The sequence below is a fragment of the Pan paniscus genome, chromosome 18, assembly GCF_029289425.2.
Source record: "Pan paniscus chromosome 18, NHGRI_mPanPan1-v2.0_pri, whole genome shotgun sequence".
Taxonomy (NCBI): Eukaryota; Metazoa; Chordata; class Mammalia; order Primates; family Hominidae; genus Pan; species Pan paniscus.
This window is the reverse complement of record NC_073267.2, coordinates 62,612,089-62,630,898: the sequence shown is the minus strand read 5'-3', so window position 1 is coordinate 62,630,898 and position 18,810 is coordinate 62,612,089. Positions and strand designations below refer to the sequence as shown.

At 37.4% G+C, this 18,810-nt stretch overlaps 1 protein-coding gene across 15 annotated transcripts in view; it reads right to left on the bottom strand.

Moving 5' to 3' along the window:
- CHD9 (chromodomain helicase DNA binding protein 9) overlaps positions 1 to 18,810 on the bottom strand; it is a 272,619-nt gene that overhangs the window by 145,692 nt on the left and 108,117 nt on the right. The gene's annotated exons all lie outside the window — the stretch shown is intronic.

The window sequence follows — 18,810 nt, the reverse complement described above, 5'->3', positions numbered from 1 at the left end:
GTTGAGACATTAAACTTGTGTTACATATAGAAAACATGTTAAAAAAGCACTTTGATTTGCCTATATGAAGCTCTCAAAAGTATATCCAAGCTACTCCAAAAAAAATTTAGTTTACACAGAAACTTAAAAATAATTCTCTTAGTTTTAACCTTTTCTGACATTTATATTGGTCTGCTCATTCCTATATGTAAGTTTCATATAAGCACTCTAATTTTTGCTTAAGTATATCATATAAATTACTGTACCACAGTAATTGCGGTTCCTCAAAAAACTTTACATGACAAGTTTCACTTATTCTCACCTTCAATCAAAAGTTAAAATTCAAAAAAAGAAACAAAAAATTGTGGCTCTCGGCCAGGTGCAGTGGCTCCCATCTGTAATCCCAGCACTATAGGAGGCCAAGGCAGGCAGATCACCTGAGGTCGGGAGTTCAAGACCAGCCTGACCAACATGGAGAAACCCCATATCTACTAAAAATACAAAAATTAGCCAGGCGTGGTGGCACATGCCTGTAATCCCAGCTACTCGGGAGGCTGAGGCAGGAGAATAGCTTGAACCCGGAAGGCAGAGGTTGTGGTAAGCTGAGATCGGACCATTGCACTCCAGTCTGGGCAACAAGAGCGAAACTCTGTCTCAAAAAAAAAAAAAAAAAAAAAAATCGTGTCTCTCATACTTACTAGAGATGCCTGTTTCAGGCTGGGCGAGGTGGCTCACGCCTGTAATTCAATCACTTTGGGAGGCCGAGGCAGGCGGATCACGAGGTCAGGAGATTGAGACCAACCTGGCTAACACGGTGAAACCCCGTCTCCATTAAAAATACAAAAAATTAGCCGGGCGTGGTGGTGGGCGCCTGTAGTACCAGCTAATACTGGGGAGGCTGAGGCAGAAGAATGGCGTGAACCTGGGAGGCAGAGCTTGCAGTGGGCCGAGATCGCGCCACTGCACTCCAGCCTGGGCGACAGAGCGAGACTCTGTATCAAAAAAAAAATAATAAATTTAAAAAAATAAAAAAAGAGATGTCTGTTTCAATAACCATACCACTAATAGAGATCAGAGTGGTGCTGATATGCACTTAAGAAATCCACAGTGCTGAAAATTAAATATATTCCTTCTCTACATTTCAATAAGTCTCCTCTTAAAAAGTACTGTCTCTATAATTCCCCTAAATACATCACTAAAAGTTTCAAAATATTTATAATCCTTGTCATATTTCTCTCCCCTGAAGATAAAATAAATTTAAGGAGATCCTTAGCATCGAACTTGCTGTCCTCAAATTATGCAAATCCTTTCCATTTACCCCAGTTTTAACCAACATTTTCCCAGAAGGAAAAACTAAATTGGGAAAGCACATTAAAACAAAGGTAAGGCCGGGGTCGGTGGCTCATGTCTGTAATCTCAGCACTTTGGGAGGCCGAGGAAGGTGGATCACCTGAGGTCAGCAGTTCGAGGCCAGCCTGGCTAACATGGTGAAACCCCAGCTCCACTAAAAATATGAAAATTAGCTGGGCGTGGTGGTGGGCAACTGTAATCCCAGCTACTCGGGAGGCTGAGGCTGAGGTGGAGGTTGCAGTGAGCCGAGATGGCACCGTTGCACTCCAGCCTGGGTGACAGAGCAAGACTCAGTCTCAAAAAAAAAAAAAAAAAAAAGAAGGTAAGGTAACAATTCAAGAACTTCCTAGAGAAACTCATAATGACCACTGCTCTTCAAAGGGCACTGTGCTGATGAGAAAATATATAAAAATCTGTATGCCACGCTTAATTACTTTTTTTTTTTTTTTGAGATGAAGTCTCACTCCATCGCCCAGGCTAGGGTACAGTGGTGTCATCTCGGCTCACTGCAACCTCTGCCTCCCAGGTTCAAGTGATTTTCCTGCCTCAGCCTCCCGAGCAGCTGGGATTACAGGTGCGTGCCACCACACCAGGCTAATTTTTGTATTTTTAGTAGAGATGGGGTTTCACCATGTTGGCCAGGCTGGTCTTGAATTCCTGACCTCAGGTGATCTGCCTGCCTTGGCCTCCCAAAGTGCTGGGGTTACAGGCTTGAGCCACTGTGCCTGGCTGCTTAATTATTAATTTTTTAAATGACAAAACAGTATGACTGGGTACAAGATACATTATTTATAATAGGCTTCAAAAAATAAACTGCAAATAATTCATTTTAATGTAACTTGACAAATACTTATTGATCCCCCTTTAAGATGATGCAGAGGGACATAAATATGTATAAGACAGGAGGTTAACAATTAATAAACATGGCTCCAACAATTTTAAATAGTGTTTTTAATTCTCATATAGTGATCAAAACTGATATTTTAAGAGAGCTGATATTTTAAGTGACAATGATAAAAAAAATTAACTGCTGGTTCTAACAACTGGGAAAACTTGAATTTGGATTAGGTTTTAGATGATATAGAATTAGCAGTTACCTTAGGTGTGATACTAGTTGTATAGAAGAATGTCATTCTTGGGAGATGTCTAATAAAATAGTTAGAGGTAAAGTCTCATGATGACTGCAATTTACTTTTAAAGCCAAAACCAAAATCTATCCTATATACACAAATAAAGCAAATATGGCAAAATCTTAACTATTGACTCTAAGTGATTCACATATATGTATTCATAAGACAATTTCGTTTTTAATTTTTTTTTTAGAAACAGGGTCTCGCTATGTTGCCCAGGCTAGAATGCAGTGGTTATTCATAAGCAGGATCATAGCACACTACAGCCTCAAAGTCCTAGCCTCAACAATCCTCTGAACTCAGCTTCTCAAGTAACTGGGACTACAGGTGTGCGCCAGTATGCCTGGCCCAATTTCAATTTAAAGTCCAGAATCCCAAGAACATATATAGCTTTGCTTTGAAGAAAACTTTAAAACTATAGTCATCCAAAAATTCTTAGAAGTATTTAAGAAGGCCAGGTGAGGTGGCTCATGTTTGTAATCCCAGCACTTTGGGAGGCCAAGGCAGGACGATTACTTGAGCCCAGGAGTTCAAGATAAGCCTGGGCAAGGCAGTGAGAGTCTCATCTCTACAACGAATAAAAAGATTATTAGCCAGGCATGCCACCACGCCCAGCTAACTGGGAGATCCCAGCTACATGGGAGGCTGAGGCAGGAAGATCACTTTAGCACGGAAGATCACTTGAGCCCAGGAGGTCAAGGGTACAGTGAGCCATGTTTGCGCCACTACACTCCAGCCTGGGAGACAGAGCAAGACCTTGTCTCAAAAAAAAAAAAAAAAAAAAAAGAAACCAACAAAAACAAGAAGTATTTAATAAACCAAAATTACTTGAATTGACAGAAGATATGGAGCCCAAAGTAGAGGTTGATTTCCATAGAGAGAAAATCATGATTCTGGTCACAGACAAACTATCCACATCTCTCACCAACTAACTTCACAAATCTGTGTCACTGTTCATGAAGAAAACACCTGCTTTTACATTTGACAAGAGGTGTTCCTTCCCTGGGCTTCACAATTTAGAGGGTCTGGTTCTTTTGCCATAGTCCTCCTGGGGTCAAAAGGATATATCACCCTTCCCATCTTATGGAACATGCTCCAGGTCCCTGACACTCTGAAATTCTCTGCCCCAACACTCTCATACCCACTTGCAGAACCTGCCTGAGCCTATTCTCTATGTGTGTTCTCTCAAGGATGAACTTTACTGCCAGTATGTGTATGCTTAGGCCAAAGAGATGGGGAGAAAAAGATGGCACTTACATACATAGCCTGAGAAGTTCATGTGTATTCATGAGGCCTCTTGGGGTTTAGGATGGAACCAGGATTGGAAAGACAAGTAGAATAGAGTAGAATAGCCTGCTTCTGCCAGATTCTGGATGTAGAACTCCAGAGAGTCCAAGAATGCTAAATTCAAATCAGTGCTTCCATTTATCAAGGATGAAGGAAAGAACATAGTTTACTGGCTTGATTTTGAACTTTCAAATATTTAGGCACACGGTAATGAGAGCTTTCATTTGTACTCTTTCCTTGAAACCAACAAAAATTAGGAGTAAGACTGCATAAAAATGGATTAAGAAATAGTTATGTAATAACAAGAGCAATAGAAAAGAAAATAGGATTAGGAAACCTCTTTGGATTATGCCACTAAAAGGCTATGTAGACTATCTGGGCCTCAGTTTCTCCAACTGAAAAATTAAAAATTATTAAATGATTAAGTCTCCTTCTAGTTCTAAATTTAAAAGCCTTAATGCAAGGAATCATCATTAATTAAAAAATACTGGATCAAATCATGTCTTTTTCGTTTTTTTCCCTTTCAGATCCAGACGTACAAACAAATCATTACTTTTAAAATATTTTCCTAATACCTACTTTTCTCAAATCTGGGTTCATGCCTTAAGTCTGTGACTTAGAAGCTATAGTACCTAGAACCTAGTTTCTTCATGTATATATTAAGGTGTCGGCTGGGCGCAGTGGCTCACACCTGTAATCCTAGCACTTTAGGAGGCCAAAGCAGGCAGATCACTTGAGGTCAGGAGTTTGAGACCAGCCTAGACAACATGGTGACATCCTATCTCTATGAAAAACACAAAAATTAGCCGGGCATGGTGGCATGTGCCTGTAATCCCAGCTACCTGGGAGGCTGAGGCAGGAGAATCACTGGAACCTGGGAGGCGGAGGCTGCACTGAGCCGAGATGGCGCCTCTGCACTCCAGCCTGGGCGACAAAGTGAGACTCTGTCTCAAAAAATATATATATAGATAAAATTAAATAAATAAAGATGTCACCACTAACATCATTGGATTGTTGTGAGGATAAAATGTGATCACATAAAAAGTACTCAGCACAATGCCTGGCACAAAGCACCAGGATGGGGCTTACTAAATAACTGCTGAATGAATGACAATTTTGCTTCTTTCAAAAATTGCTCAGTTTATTTAAATTGTTCAAATATGTATTATTGGGAAATCTGGAACTATAAATTTCAAGTAACCCAACTCTAAATCACTTCACTCTATACCACTAGATAATTCCTCGCATAAGCAGAAGTGAGAAGAAACTGAGCAGAAAAGAAAGGTACTCAAATAGGCTTTTCATAATGTGAGGTCATGAGGTCATAAAGTCATAAATCAGTCCCTTGTTAATTTTTTGTTAAAGCAGCATCTTCTAATTGACCTTTATGGCTTGTTGTTGGCAGAATAATGGCCTGATTATTCAATGTATCAATCTCCTAATCCTCAAAACCTGTGAATATTTTAGGTAATATGGCAAATAATTCAAGTTGCAGATTGAATTAAGGTTGTTCATCAGCTGAGCTGGGAAATTATCCTAAATTATCCATGTAGGCCCGATGTAATCACTAGGGTCCTTATAAGTGGAAGACGGAGGAAAAACAAAAACAAAACAAAACAAAAACATTAGGGTGATACAATGTGAGAAAGACTTGACCAGCCATTGCTGGGTTTAAAGACGGAATGGTGCCACAAGCCACAGAATGTGGGCAGCCTTTATAAACTGGCCAAGAAAATTGATCATTCCCTAGAGCTTCTAGAAAGGACTGCAACCCTGCTGACATCTTGATTTTAGTCCAGTGAGATCCAGTTCAGACTTCTGATCTCCAGAACTGTAAGATAATAAATATGTGTTGTTCTAAGACACCTAAGTTTGTGATAACTTATTACAACAGCAGGAGAAACTGATACATGGTTGTAGGTTCCTTCCAGCTTCAACATCCCCATATTCTAAGGCGACAGACGGTAGTATGGGCCCCAGAGTCCTGCCTCCTATCTTTGAATCCTTGCTTTGCCACTATCTGTATGACTCTGAGCAAGCCATTTAACCATCCTATGCTTCATGTCCTTATCTGTAAAAACAGTAGATGATAAGATCTAACTCAGAGATATTGTGAAGATTAAATGAGAAAATATATGTAAAGCCATGAACTTGAGTATAATTGCTCAAAAGCAGTTACAGCTTTGTATAAATCTTCAGAGGAAAACTTGTCAGTTCATATCAAAGCTTTGAAAATGTATATTTGCCTTATTTTCCAGGAATCTAATCATGGTTATACACAACAATGTATCTATAAAGATGCTTATCATACTGTCAAAGAAGAATAAACAATTATGACACTTCCATATTATGAAACATTATGCAGTCATTAAAATGATGTATGTCTTCCGATTAGGGCCAAGATGGAGTAATAGGGACCAGATTTATTCTCATGCTTGAAACAACTGAAAAACAAGGCAAAATATATGAAACAATAGTTTTTAGATATTGTACATCAGGCAGCCCAGGACAGCAATCCCTAAGAGAAAGGAGACAAGAGAACTAAGACCTACTATTGCCCCAGCTTACTGCAAACTGCAGAATAGAACAGGGAGTGCAGGTAAAATCTGGCAGGCTCCCTGAGTTGGAGATAGAACTTGAAGCCAAGAACCCAAGGTAACTGGTTTATATGGCAAAGTTCCAGAAAGGAGAGAGTTTCACAGAGAAAGACCTCCAGAGATCTTCAGAGGGTGCCCTTTAAAGGTTCTAGATGAGTAGTGATCAGCAATTGTCCGTGAAAAGATTACCCAAAACCCAGAAAAAAATCAGCATGTTCCCATTAGCCACAGTAAAAAACTTTAACTGTCATCCGGTAGAGGACTCACAAGGCGATTGTGTCAGTAGGGGAGTAAAATTAGCCCTATACAAAAGATTGCACTGGTCCGGGCTAAAAAAGCTTAAAAGTGTATTTCAAAAGGACAAAATGATTTCCAAGTACTTAGCTGCATCCCAGAACAAAACTTAAGAATATTTAGAGGAATACAAAATTTCCCATTACTCAAGAAGGTGAAATTCACATCTGGCATTTATTCAAACATTATCAGGTATGCAAAGGAGTTCAAAACAAGCCCGGGCAACAAAGTAAGACTGCATCTCTAGAAAAAATAAAATGAAATTTCTGGGCATGGTGGCACGTGCCTGTGGTCCCAACTACTTGGGAGGCTGAGGTGGGAGAACTGCTTGAGCCCAGGACATTGAAGCTGCACAGAGCCATGATCGCGCCACTGCACTCCAGCCTGGGTGACAGAGTGAGGCTCTGTCTTAAAAATTAATTAATTAATACATAAATAGGTTAAAAGTACAAGGGCAGAAAAAGATATACCATGTTAATATAAACACAAAACAGAAATGATTACAAAGTAGGTAACAGAGCAAAGAATACATGCAAAGCCACTAATAGAAGCCATAGAAACAAGTCTAAATAAATGTAAACAAATGTAAAACATGTAAAAGAAACAAGTCTAAATAAATGTAAACAAATTTAAAACATACAAATTATGTACTCTGATTACAATGGAATTAAATTAGAAAGGTCTCTAGAAAGCAAATATAGTTAAATAACACATTTCCTTCCTTTTTGGTTTTTGAGACAGGGTTTCACTCCATCAACCAGGCTGGACTGCAGTCTGTAGTGGCATGATCTTGGTTCACTGCAGCCTCAACATCCTGGGCTCAAGTGATCCTCTCACCTCAGCCACCTGAGGAGCTGGGACTACAGGTGCATGCCACCAAACCCAGCTAATTTTTGTATTTTTTTGTAGAGAGTGGGTTTTGCCATGTTGCCCAGGCTAAATAACACATTTCAAAATAATCCATGGGCCAAAGAAGAAATTAAAGGGGGAATTCAAAACTTAAAACAGGAATTCAAAATTATCTTGAATAACTGAATAAAAATGAAACATAATACAAATCTGTGGGATGCAGTTAAAACAACACTTAATGGGAAATGTATAGCATCAAATGCCTATAATAGAATAAGAAGAAAGATCTTAATGATGTTAGCTTCCACATTACAAAAAATAACAAATTTGGCTGGGCACGGTGGCTCACACCTGTAATCCCAGCACTTTGGGAGGCTGAGGCGGGTGGATCATGAGGTCAGGAGATCGAGACCATCCTGGCTAACACGGTGAAACCCCATCTCTACTAAAAATACAAAAAATTAGGTGGGCATGGTGGCGGGCACCCGTAGTCCCAGCTACTCTGGAGGCTGAGGCAGGAGAATGGTGTGAATCCGGGAGGCAGAGCTTGCAGTGAGCTGAGATCGCGCCACTGCACTCCAGCCTGAGCAACAGAGCAAGACTCCGTCTTAAAAAAAAAAAAAAAAAATTAGGTAAATTAAGTGCAAAGCAAAAGAAAGAAATAATGAAGATAGCATAAATCCGTTAACTATAAAGCAGAAAAATGAGAAAACCCAATGAAATTCCATAAAACTGGTAAACCTATAGCCATACTTATTAGGAAGAAAAGGAGACACTAATTACCATTATCGGAAATGTACATAATTAATTGTATAGATACTCAAAGGCTGGAAATGTTATGAAAAACATTATACTGATAAATTTAACAGCTTGAATGAAATGGGAAAAATACCTTGAAAAGCATGAACTACCAAAAACTCACTCAAAAAGACACAGATAACCTAAGGAGACCTACACCTATTAAAGAAATTAAATTTATAATTAAAAATATTCCCATCTAGAAAATTTCTGAATAGCTTCAATGGTGAACTGTACCAACATTTAAGAAAAACACAGAACTTCTACATGAAAACATAAGAGAAAATCTTCACTGACCTTGGGCAGGCATAGATTTCTTAAACATGAAACAAAACACAATTTTATTTTCAAAAAGAAGTAATGAACTAGACTTCATCAACTTTAACAACTTTTGCCCTTCAAAACATGCTGTTAAGAAAAAAAAAGGCAACCCACAGACTGGGAGAAAATATATCTGCAAAATAGATATCTGACAACTAGAATATTACAACACAATAACAAATCAAACAACCCAATTTTGTAAGTGGGCAAAAATTTAACCAGGGACTTCACCAAAGGATATATATGGATAGAAATAAGCACATGAAAAAAATGTTCAATATCATGAATCATTAAGGAAATACAAATTAAAACCACAATCAGATACCACTATCTTCACCTATCAGTATGGCTAAAATTAAAAACAGTGACCATATCAGATCAAGCACTGACAACGATGTGGAGCGAATGGAACTCTTAGACACTGTTAGAGGAAATGTAAAATGGTACAATCTCTTTAGAAAAATATTTTCCTAGTTTCGTAAAAAGTTAAATATATACCTATTAAAAACCCAGCCATTGCCAGGTATTTACCCAATGGAAATAAAAATGTATGTCTTCACAAGACTACATAACAATGTTCATAGTATCTTCATTGATAATAACCCCAAACAGGAAATCATATACACCATCAGGTGAACAAACAAATTATAGTAGATCCATATAATGAAATATTATTTTAACAATAAAAGGGAATGAATTATTTTACTTGCAATGACTGGGTGAACCTCAAAATAATTGTGTTGAGTAAAAGAAGCCATACAAACTGTACATACTATTGAATCCATTTATATATAAATTCCAGAAAATGGACATAGAGTGACAGAAATCAGATCAGTGGTTGTCTGGGTGCGCGAAGGAGGAGATAGAAGGAAGAATTACAAAGAGGCAATAGGGAACTTTTGCGGGTAATGAGTATGTTCTGTATTTTCACTGTGATATTAATTTCACTGGTATATACATATGTCAAAATTTACCCAATTCTATACTTTAAATATGTTCTGCTTATTATATGTCCATTTTATCTCCGTAAAGCTGAAAATTTGATATAGAAAACAAATAGGTAAATGGTTATGGAGTACAAAACTAAAAGCATATATCCCCAAAACATAAAAAGTGATTATTTCTAATTGGTGGGATGAGGGGGTACTTTCCTGCTGTGTGTGTGTGTGTGTGTGTGTGTGTGTGTGTGTGTGTGTGTGTGGTTTTGTTTGTTTTGAGATAGGGTCTCCCTCTGTCACCTGCAACCCCTGTCTCCTGGGCTCAAGTAATCCTCCAACTCAGCCTCCTGAGCAGCTGGGACTACAGGCGCGCATCACCACACTTGGCTACATTTTTTGGTAGTTTTTGTAGAGACGGGGTTTTGCCATTTTGCTCAAGCTGGTCTCGAACGCCTCAGCTCAAGTGATCACCTGCCTCGGCCTCCCAAAGTGTTAGTATTATAAGCATGAGCCACAGCGTCTGGTCCTTTTGTGCTTTCTAAACTGTTTCCTGAATACTTTCAGTGGACATCTATTACTTTTCTAGTTGTCATATGTCTATCTCTTTTCATACACTAGGCAGTCAATAGAAACTTCAACTAAATTGTTTTTATTTTTATTTTATTTTATTTTTTTGAGACGGAGTCTCGCTCTGTTGCCCAGGCTGGAGTGCAGTGGCGTGATCTCGGCTCACTGCAAGCTCTGCCTCCCAGGTTCACACCATTCTCCTGCCTCAGCCTCCCGAGCAGCTGGGACTACAGGCGCCCGCCACCATGCCTGGCTAATTTTTTTGTATTCTTTAGTGGAGACGGGGTTTCACTGTGTTAGCCAGGATAATAAGATAGTCTCGATCTCCTGACCTCATGATTCACCCACCTTGGCCTCCCAAAGTGCTAGGATTACAGGTGTGAGCCACCGCACCTGGCCTAAATTGTTTTTATTAATAGATTTAAAATATGCCAATCCTAACAGGAGAAACACAAAAGTATAACTGATATTTTAGTATCTATCAACAATTATTATATATATTATCTGTGTCTATACTGCTGCTTTAATACACATTATTTTAGAGGTTCATGCATTGGGACTACCTTTTGTTATGCATATTTGTTATATGGGCCTTACTTCCTTCATGAGTTGCAAGAAAAGCAGAATGCCTAACATAGTGTATTATTTATGATGTGTTCAAAAAACTTTCTGAATTGATCTATAATATCCTATTGACAAAGCTGTCTTAGAATATCAGTGCTTAGCAGTTATGTTCTCAAAAATTTGTGTCCAAAACATAAATCCCTTCGCTCAATAGCAGTTTAACTTAAATAAAATACTAAGTAAGGGCCTAAACAAAATCAGAGATGTTGACAAAGCACTTGTGAAATTCAATCAGAATTTCTGGAATTTGTTCATATAACCACAAGCTTCCAACACACACACACACACACACACACACACACACACACACACACACACGAAATTACAAAATACTAGTACTGCAAGATGCATTTTACAAGGTCAATCAAAAAGCAAATGAGCTCCTTGAAGAAATGGCTCATTCCAGGTCTAAGGCAGGGTAATTACAAAGTTCTTGCACCAGAAGTACTTAAAGATTAATGAGCATCTGTTAAAACAGCACAGAGTTGGCTTGACAGGGCTTCCTCTGGCCAAATATTCAAAAAGAATAATGATGGTAATCGGTTACGACATTGATTTTTAACACATTAATTTTTATAACACATTTTTTATAAACACATTTTTATAACATATTATAGTACAATGATTTTTAACACACTGATTTTTACAACTGATTTTTTAAAAAAATCCATGAATCTAACTCTTTTATATAAAAATCCCCGTGATTAATTACAAAGGTGAAAAGATAACTATACTGAGAAAACCAAGCATCACCAATAATGGGACAAACTAACATCATGTCTTAATGTGATCCAATAGCTATCATATATACAGCATTCTCACCAAAAAAAAAAAAACAAAAAAAACCTGCTTAACCTGAATTATGAATAACCAAACAAATACAGGTAACTGGCTTGTACCTGTACTTTAAAAAAATGTCATGTTAGGATGGAACAACAGAAAGGACAGGGAACACTTGTATTAGGTTAAAGGAGGTTAAAGAGACATAACAACTAAATGTAATGCCTGACCCTTGATTGGATCCTGAAATTTAAACCAAATATCTCTCTAAAGAATATTATTGGGACAAGTTAAAAATTTTGAATTTGGACTATATAGTATATAATGTTATTTTATGTTATATTTCTTGGTTGTGGTAAAAGTCTTATATTCATGGAGGTGAATGTTCCCATTCTAAAGGGAGTCATGTTAAATTAGGGGCAACATCTCCATGATGTCTACAACTTACTGTCAAATGGTTCAGCCAAAGAAAAATTAGAAATAAAAATAGTAAGAGAAAGCAAATGTGGCAAAATAATTAACAATTAGTGAATATATGTAAAGGGTACTATTCTTTCACCTTTCTGATAAGTTGAAATTTTTTCAAAATAAAAGATTAGAAAAAATGCGACTTTCAATACAGATATTTTAAAGAAATTCATAATATTGACATTTCTGATATTGTTTAAACTGACTTGGAGCTACCTTTTTTCTTGTAACATAACAAAAACACCAGTTGAGATCTAGCCTTAAAGTCCTCTTTAGCCAGAAGCCATGGCTCATGCTTGTAATTCCAGTGCTTTGGGAGGTCAAGGTGGGAGGGCTGCTTGAGGCCAGGAGTTCAAGACTGTCCTGGGCAACATAGTGAGATCCATCTCTACAAAAAAGTTTTATTTCATTTATTTATATGTTTTGAGACAGGGTCTCATCTGTCACCCAGGCTGGAGTGCAGGGCATGATATCAGATCACTGTGGCTTTGACCTCCTATGCTCAAGCGATCCTCCCACCTCAGCCTCCCGAGTAACTGGGACTATAGGCATGCCCCACAACGCCCAGTTAATTTTGTATTTTTAGTAGAGACAGGGTTTCACCAAGAAGCTCAGGCTGGTTTCAAAACTCTTGAGCTCAAGTGACCTGTCCACTTCAGCCTCCCAAAGTGCTGGTGCTCCCAAAGCACCATGCCTGGTGACTCACAGCTATAATTTAAAAATTTTAAAATTCGCCAGGCGTGGTGGCCCATGCCTGCAGTTCTACCTACTCAGGAGGCTGAGGTGGGAAGATCTCTTGAACCCAGGAGTTCAAGGCTACAGTGTGCTGTGATTGCACCATTGTACTCCAGCCTGGGTAACACAGCCAGACCCTGTCTGCCCCTCCACTCCCAAAAATAGTCTCTTTATACTTGTACTTTTAAGTACTTAGCACAATACCTGATAGGTTGGTGCAAAATAATTGCAATTTTTGCCACTGAAAGTTTTGCACCAACCTAATACACAATAGGTGCTCTATGAACGTTTGTTATTTTTTTGCTGTGAGTAAAAGGCAGTTAGGTACCATAGAATGCATAATAAATTTAGAGCCAAGTTTCTACTAAACCATTAGTAGCTATCTACATTAGAGGTTACTTTCCCTCTCAACACCTCAAATCTGTAAATTCCATGAAATAATACCAACTTTTATATTAATATATCTATATATATTCCAATGTACTACTAAAAAACTCAAATAATGTGGGTAAAACCACTTTTAAAAATATTGTGCAGGCTGGATGCGGTGGCTCATGCCTGTAATCTCAGCACTTTGGGAGGCCAAAGCAGGTGGATCCCCTGAGGTCAGGAGTTCAAGACCAGCCTGACCAACAAGGTGAAAACCCCATCTCTGTTAAAAATACAAAAATTAGCTGGGCATGATGGCAGGCGCCTGCAGTTCTAGCTACTTGGGAGGCTGAGACAGGAGAATTGTTCGAACCTGGGAGGCGGAGGTTGCAATGAGCTGAGATCGTGCCACTGCACTCCAGCCTAGGGGACGGAGCGAGACTCCATCTCAAAAAAAAAAAAAAAATAAATAAATAAAGCAAATGTTATTACTATTTCTAATTCTAATTATACTCAATGTTTCCTATATTATTTTTAAAAATTACTTCCAAGATCTTACTTTCACTTAATGTAATTAGGGGGAAAAATCCTAGGAAATTTATCCTACAATACAATCTTCTAAGAATATCTGTCTAAGTGACCAATAATCCTTTTTTTAACAAAAATCTCATAAAAGTTGAATCCCATAGCACATTTTTGTAAGAGTTTTGCAATAATTTGTAATAAATATAGGTAGAATAGAAACTAAAAAGAGAATGGTCCACTTTCTTGGCACTGTCATTTACAAAAGCAATTGGACCTTAGATAGCTATATATGATATGTATATATGATATACACTATATTATGTATATAATATGTATTTGAAGAATCAAATAATTACAGATTGTCAAATGCCATGAAACAAAGAGCTAAGCTAGAAACTTAGAGGAACACCTTCTTTAAGTAGAATGAAAATTAATTTTTTGTTTGTAAATTACTCATTACAAATCACTAAGCTAGAGGGCTAAGAGAAAGTGCTAGAAACCACTGTCAACTGGAAATGAATCAGAAATGAAAGAGAACATCTCTGAAATTATGATATAGAACAATAGGAAAGTAGGACAATTTTCTCTTAATCATCTCTGCAACCTCAGTGCCTGGCATAATTTCTTACATATGGCAGACATCTAATAAATACTGAACAAATAGAAGAGCTAAAAAGTCAACATTTCTAAAACACAGACGTTATTTAAAATTCAGTCATTCACATGTATATACAATTTATACCTACATTTGACAAGGTACAGTAAAGTTACATTTTTAAACACTAAACACAGAGATAAAAAATGTAGACATTAAAATTGACACATACAAAACTAAAAATTATTTCTCAATAATCAAAGACAACCAGGTACAATTGTATTTTATAATATGGCCTATTAAATATGTATCTGTCCATAGTGTGGGTACTGCTGTCACTTCTGATCACCTTTGAACACTACACAGTTTGATCTACGAAAGGAACATGCTAACTAGCTATGTGACAGCAAGCAAGTCATGATCTTTCTAACCCTGTTTATTCTTTGCATATGAGGATAGAGTGAAACCATGTTCAGGTCAAAAATTCTACGAACCCATGAAATGGTCAATGTAAACCTGTACTGTTTTCAGGCATACAAACACATACTTATGTAGGAAAAACAGCTCTCAAAGATTATCCTCTTTCCATAATTTGTAAGGTATTCTTTGCATAGTAAATGTGCAAAGTATTTGCATAGTTGACCAAAGCAAATGATCAGATTTTATTTAACAAGAAACTGCAGTCCATACTTCCTAACTATATCCACACCATATTGTATTAAAACATTTCCTTAATTTAAAATCATTTCAGTCCAATTACCCAAATAGAGAAACCTTGTCATTCATACTTAAGTATTTCAAAACAGCTTTGTATTAATGTTACAATCATAGGAATAAATTTGATGACTCTGTAGGTCCTAACAAATTATCTTATATTTCATGTATCAGTAATGATAAATAAGTGACTGAGTAGTCCTAAGGTATCTGGGAATGTACCTCCTAAATACAATTAAATACAACAAAATTTTCTGAGACCTATTTTGAAGTTTGGCTTCAGTCTCACATTCTTCATATACTGCACTAATCCACAAATTTCTCACCAACAGCTGGGTTTTCCACACTCCTGGAATTTACTTTCTGTTCACCTCTTACCCTTAAGTATGCATGCTAGAGGTCAATAGCCTTAAAGCTAATGTTAACAACAGGAATGTCTGTTACTCTGATTCCTGACAGGCAGTACAAAGCTTAACTCTTCTACAATATACTACATAGTTTAATAACTAGGATGTATTTCAGAACTAGCTAATATTCTATAATTTCCCAGTTAAAATAGAACATTTTAATACAGAAGATCTGACAGAAATAACAAAACCAAGAAGTAGTCCACTTTAAGTGAAAAAACAACTGAAAGAAATTCCTAGACAGAATTTCTATTTTATGCTTTGGCTTAGTCAGACAATTAGGAATTTTGAAACTTTTATAAGTAATACCATGCCAAATGCATAAAGATTTAAATAAATTCTGAAAAATAGAGGGATGGTACCTTATAAAAGTTTTAATCATTCAAGGAGACAATCTAAATATTTTATAAGTCATTTTTCTTCTTTTTGCTTAGGGCAAAAGTAGAGTGACAAGTGTTTTAATTGTGCATATATCTGATGCTTTTTTGACTTAGGAAAAGGTACCATTTTTAAAAATAGTATGCTATAACTAAAGTACCTTAGGAAAAAAAAAAAACAGCAAATAGCTTGGGTGTGAGCAAACTACAGCAAATTCTTTGCTTTAGTTTTATATAGGTCTTCCTCTCTTTTATAATAACTAATATATATAAAATTAACTCTTTCTGCTTAAGATGATTTTCAAATGTCTAATGTATTTCAATCAAATACATTAAGTTAGGGTAATTCCTGGAGGTATTAAGAATAATTGTCAAAAATGTAAACATATGAGACCTCCCTTTAAAATTATTTTCATCTTGTTCTAACAGAGCATTCTACCACCACCACCATTACCTTCTGGGGGGGGGGGGAAATGAAAAGATCCATGTAATTAAAGTTTTTGAGTCTTGCTAAAATATATTCCATCTATCTGGAAAACTTATTCATCTATAACAAATAATTTCCTGACATAATTGGATAGTGGAGGACTTGTCATGTGTTTACCTTTCTTCATCTTTTGTAATTGCCACTCAGGAGCTAAATAGGCAATATGAATGTTATATCCTATAATAAAACCTAAAATTACAACCATAGAATCTTAAGAGTTGAAATAACCTTCCAATTTAGTCCATTTTCCACCTGCTACAGAAATTCTTTCTGTGACATATCTAAGCTATTCCATCTCCCTGCTTTCAGTGAAAAGTTTATTTCAAACTTCTTCCTTAAATTAAATGACAGTCTGCTTTTCTGTGACTTCTACTTACACGGCCTAATAATGACCTCTAAAGTCCTTCAAAATATTTGAAGATAATTATTGGATTTACCTTTAGGGCATCTGTTGCTATCATCTTACACATAATCTTATAAAAAATGTCAGAACATGGCTGGGAGTGGTGGCTCATGCCTGTAATCCCAGCATTTTGGGAGGCCAAGAAGGGCAGATCACTTGAGGTCAGAAGTTCGAGACCAACCTGGGCAACATGGAGAAACCCCGTCTCTACTAAAAATACAAAAAAGTAGCCAGGCGTGGTGGTGCATGACTGTAATCCCAGCTACCTGGGAGGCTGAGGCACAAGAATCACTCGAACCCAGGAGGTGGAGGTTGCAATGAGCTGAGATTGCACCACTACATTCCAGGCTGGGTGACAGAGCAAGACTCTGTCTCAAAAACAACAACAACAACCCCCCCCTCCAAAAAAAACAAAAAACAGAACACTTCTTAGTTTTTTGTTGTTATGGTTGTTTTTTGTTTTTTGAGACGGGGCCTTGCTCTATCACCCAGGCTGGAGTGCAGTGGCACAATCCTGGCTCACGGCAGCCTCAACCTCCTGGGCTCAGGTGATCCTCCTGCCTCAGCCTCCTAAGTAGCTAGGACTACAGGTGCACACCATCACTCCCAGCTAATTAAAAAAATATATATTTGTACAGTCAGGATCTCACTATGGTTTCTCAGGCTGGTCTTGAATTCCTGACTTCAAGTGATCCTCTTGCCTCCATCTCCCAAAGTGCTGGGATTACAGATGTGAGCCGCCATGCCTGGCCTAGTTGAGCTTTTTTGTTTGTTTTCTTTTGGCATTGGTTCTTCCTCTGCTAATAGATAAACGATTGTGAATATAGCCAGAAAACATGAGAGGCATGGTCTTTGCCACTTAAAGATTCTAAAGCCAGTTTTTAATTTTTCAATGGCAGAAGAGGGAAGAAATCATTTAGTACATTATTGTTAAATATTACAATGTATTAATATGCTTTTAAGTAAAGTGAAAGTTGTTAAGACCAGAAATAATGGAGTCAAATAGGGTTTGAATCCAGTACGGCCATTTACTGGCTGTGTGACTTGGGGTTTATTACTTAACTTCTCTGTATCTCAGTTTCCAACCATGCAAATTGAAGGAAAAAAATCATATCCAAATAAAAGGATGGTTGTGATGGATCAATGTGATAACATATGTTAAGTATTCAGAACAGTGCTTGGCACAATGTAAATGCTATATGTCTTACCTATTCTAATTTTTTATTACTATGCTTCTACTTTAAATTCAATTATTACAGTAATATATGCGATAAAAATATGAAGATATTTTAATCACCTTGATTCAGATTTTTCCAGATCTCAGTAATAACCTTACTTTTATATGGAACTTTAGCAACATTACAATGGTTGCTAAACCATTACAAATTATTCAGCCACTCAAAATCATTTTTAGAAAAATACTTAATGCCATGGAAAATGTATGCATCATATTCATTGGAAGGTTAAAAAGCAATTTGCAAGAAAGTGTGAACTATATGATCTCAATTTTGTTTCTTTAAAATTCAAAAATATTGGCCAGGCACAGTGGCTCACACCTGTAATCCCAGCACTTTGGGAGGCCGAGGCAGGCAGATCACCTGAGGTCGGTAGTTCAAGACTAGCCTGACGAACATGGAGAAACCTTGTCTCTACTAAAAATACAAAATTAGCCGGGCGTGGTGGTGCATTCCTGTAATCCCAGCTATTTGGGAGGCTGAGGCAGGAGAATTGCTTGAAACTGGGATGTGGAGGTTGTGGTGAGCCAAGATCACATCATTGAACTTTAGCCTGGGCAACAAAAGTGAAACTCCGTCTCAACAAAAAATAAAAAATTAAAAATATGTATACGGGAAATGGCAAAAGGACAAACAAGAGATCTCACCGGAATCTTACATAACACAACAGCAACAGTGATTATCTTTTGGTAATAATATTACAAACGACTTATTCTTCACATTATTTTTGATACCAATTTTTTTATAACAACCATTTATTAAATTTGTCAGGCACCTTGGTAGGCTGAGGTGGGAGGATTGCTGGAGGCCAGAAGTTTGAGTCCAGCCTGGGCAACAAAGTGAGACCTTGTCTCCACAAAAAATAAAAAAAGTTAGCCAGGCTTGGTGGCTCACTACAGGGGAGGCTCAGGCAGGAGAACTGCTTGAGTCCAGGAGATGGAGGCTGCAATGAGCCATGATCACGCCCCACTGCACTCCAGT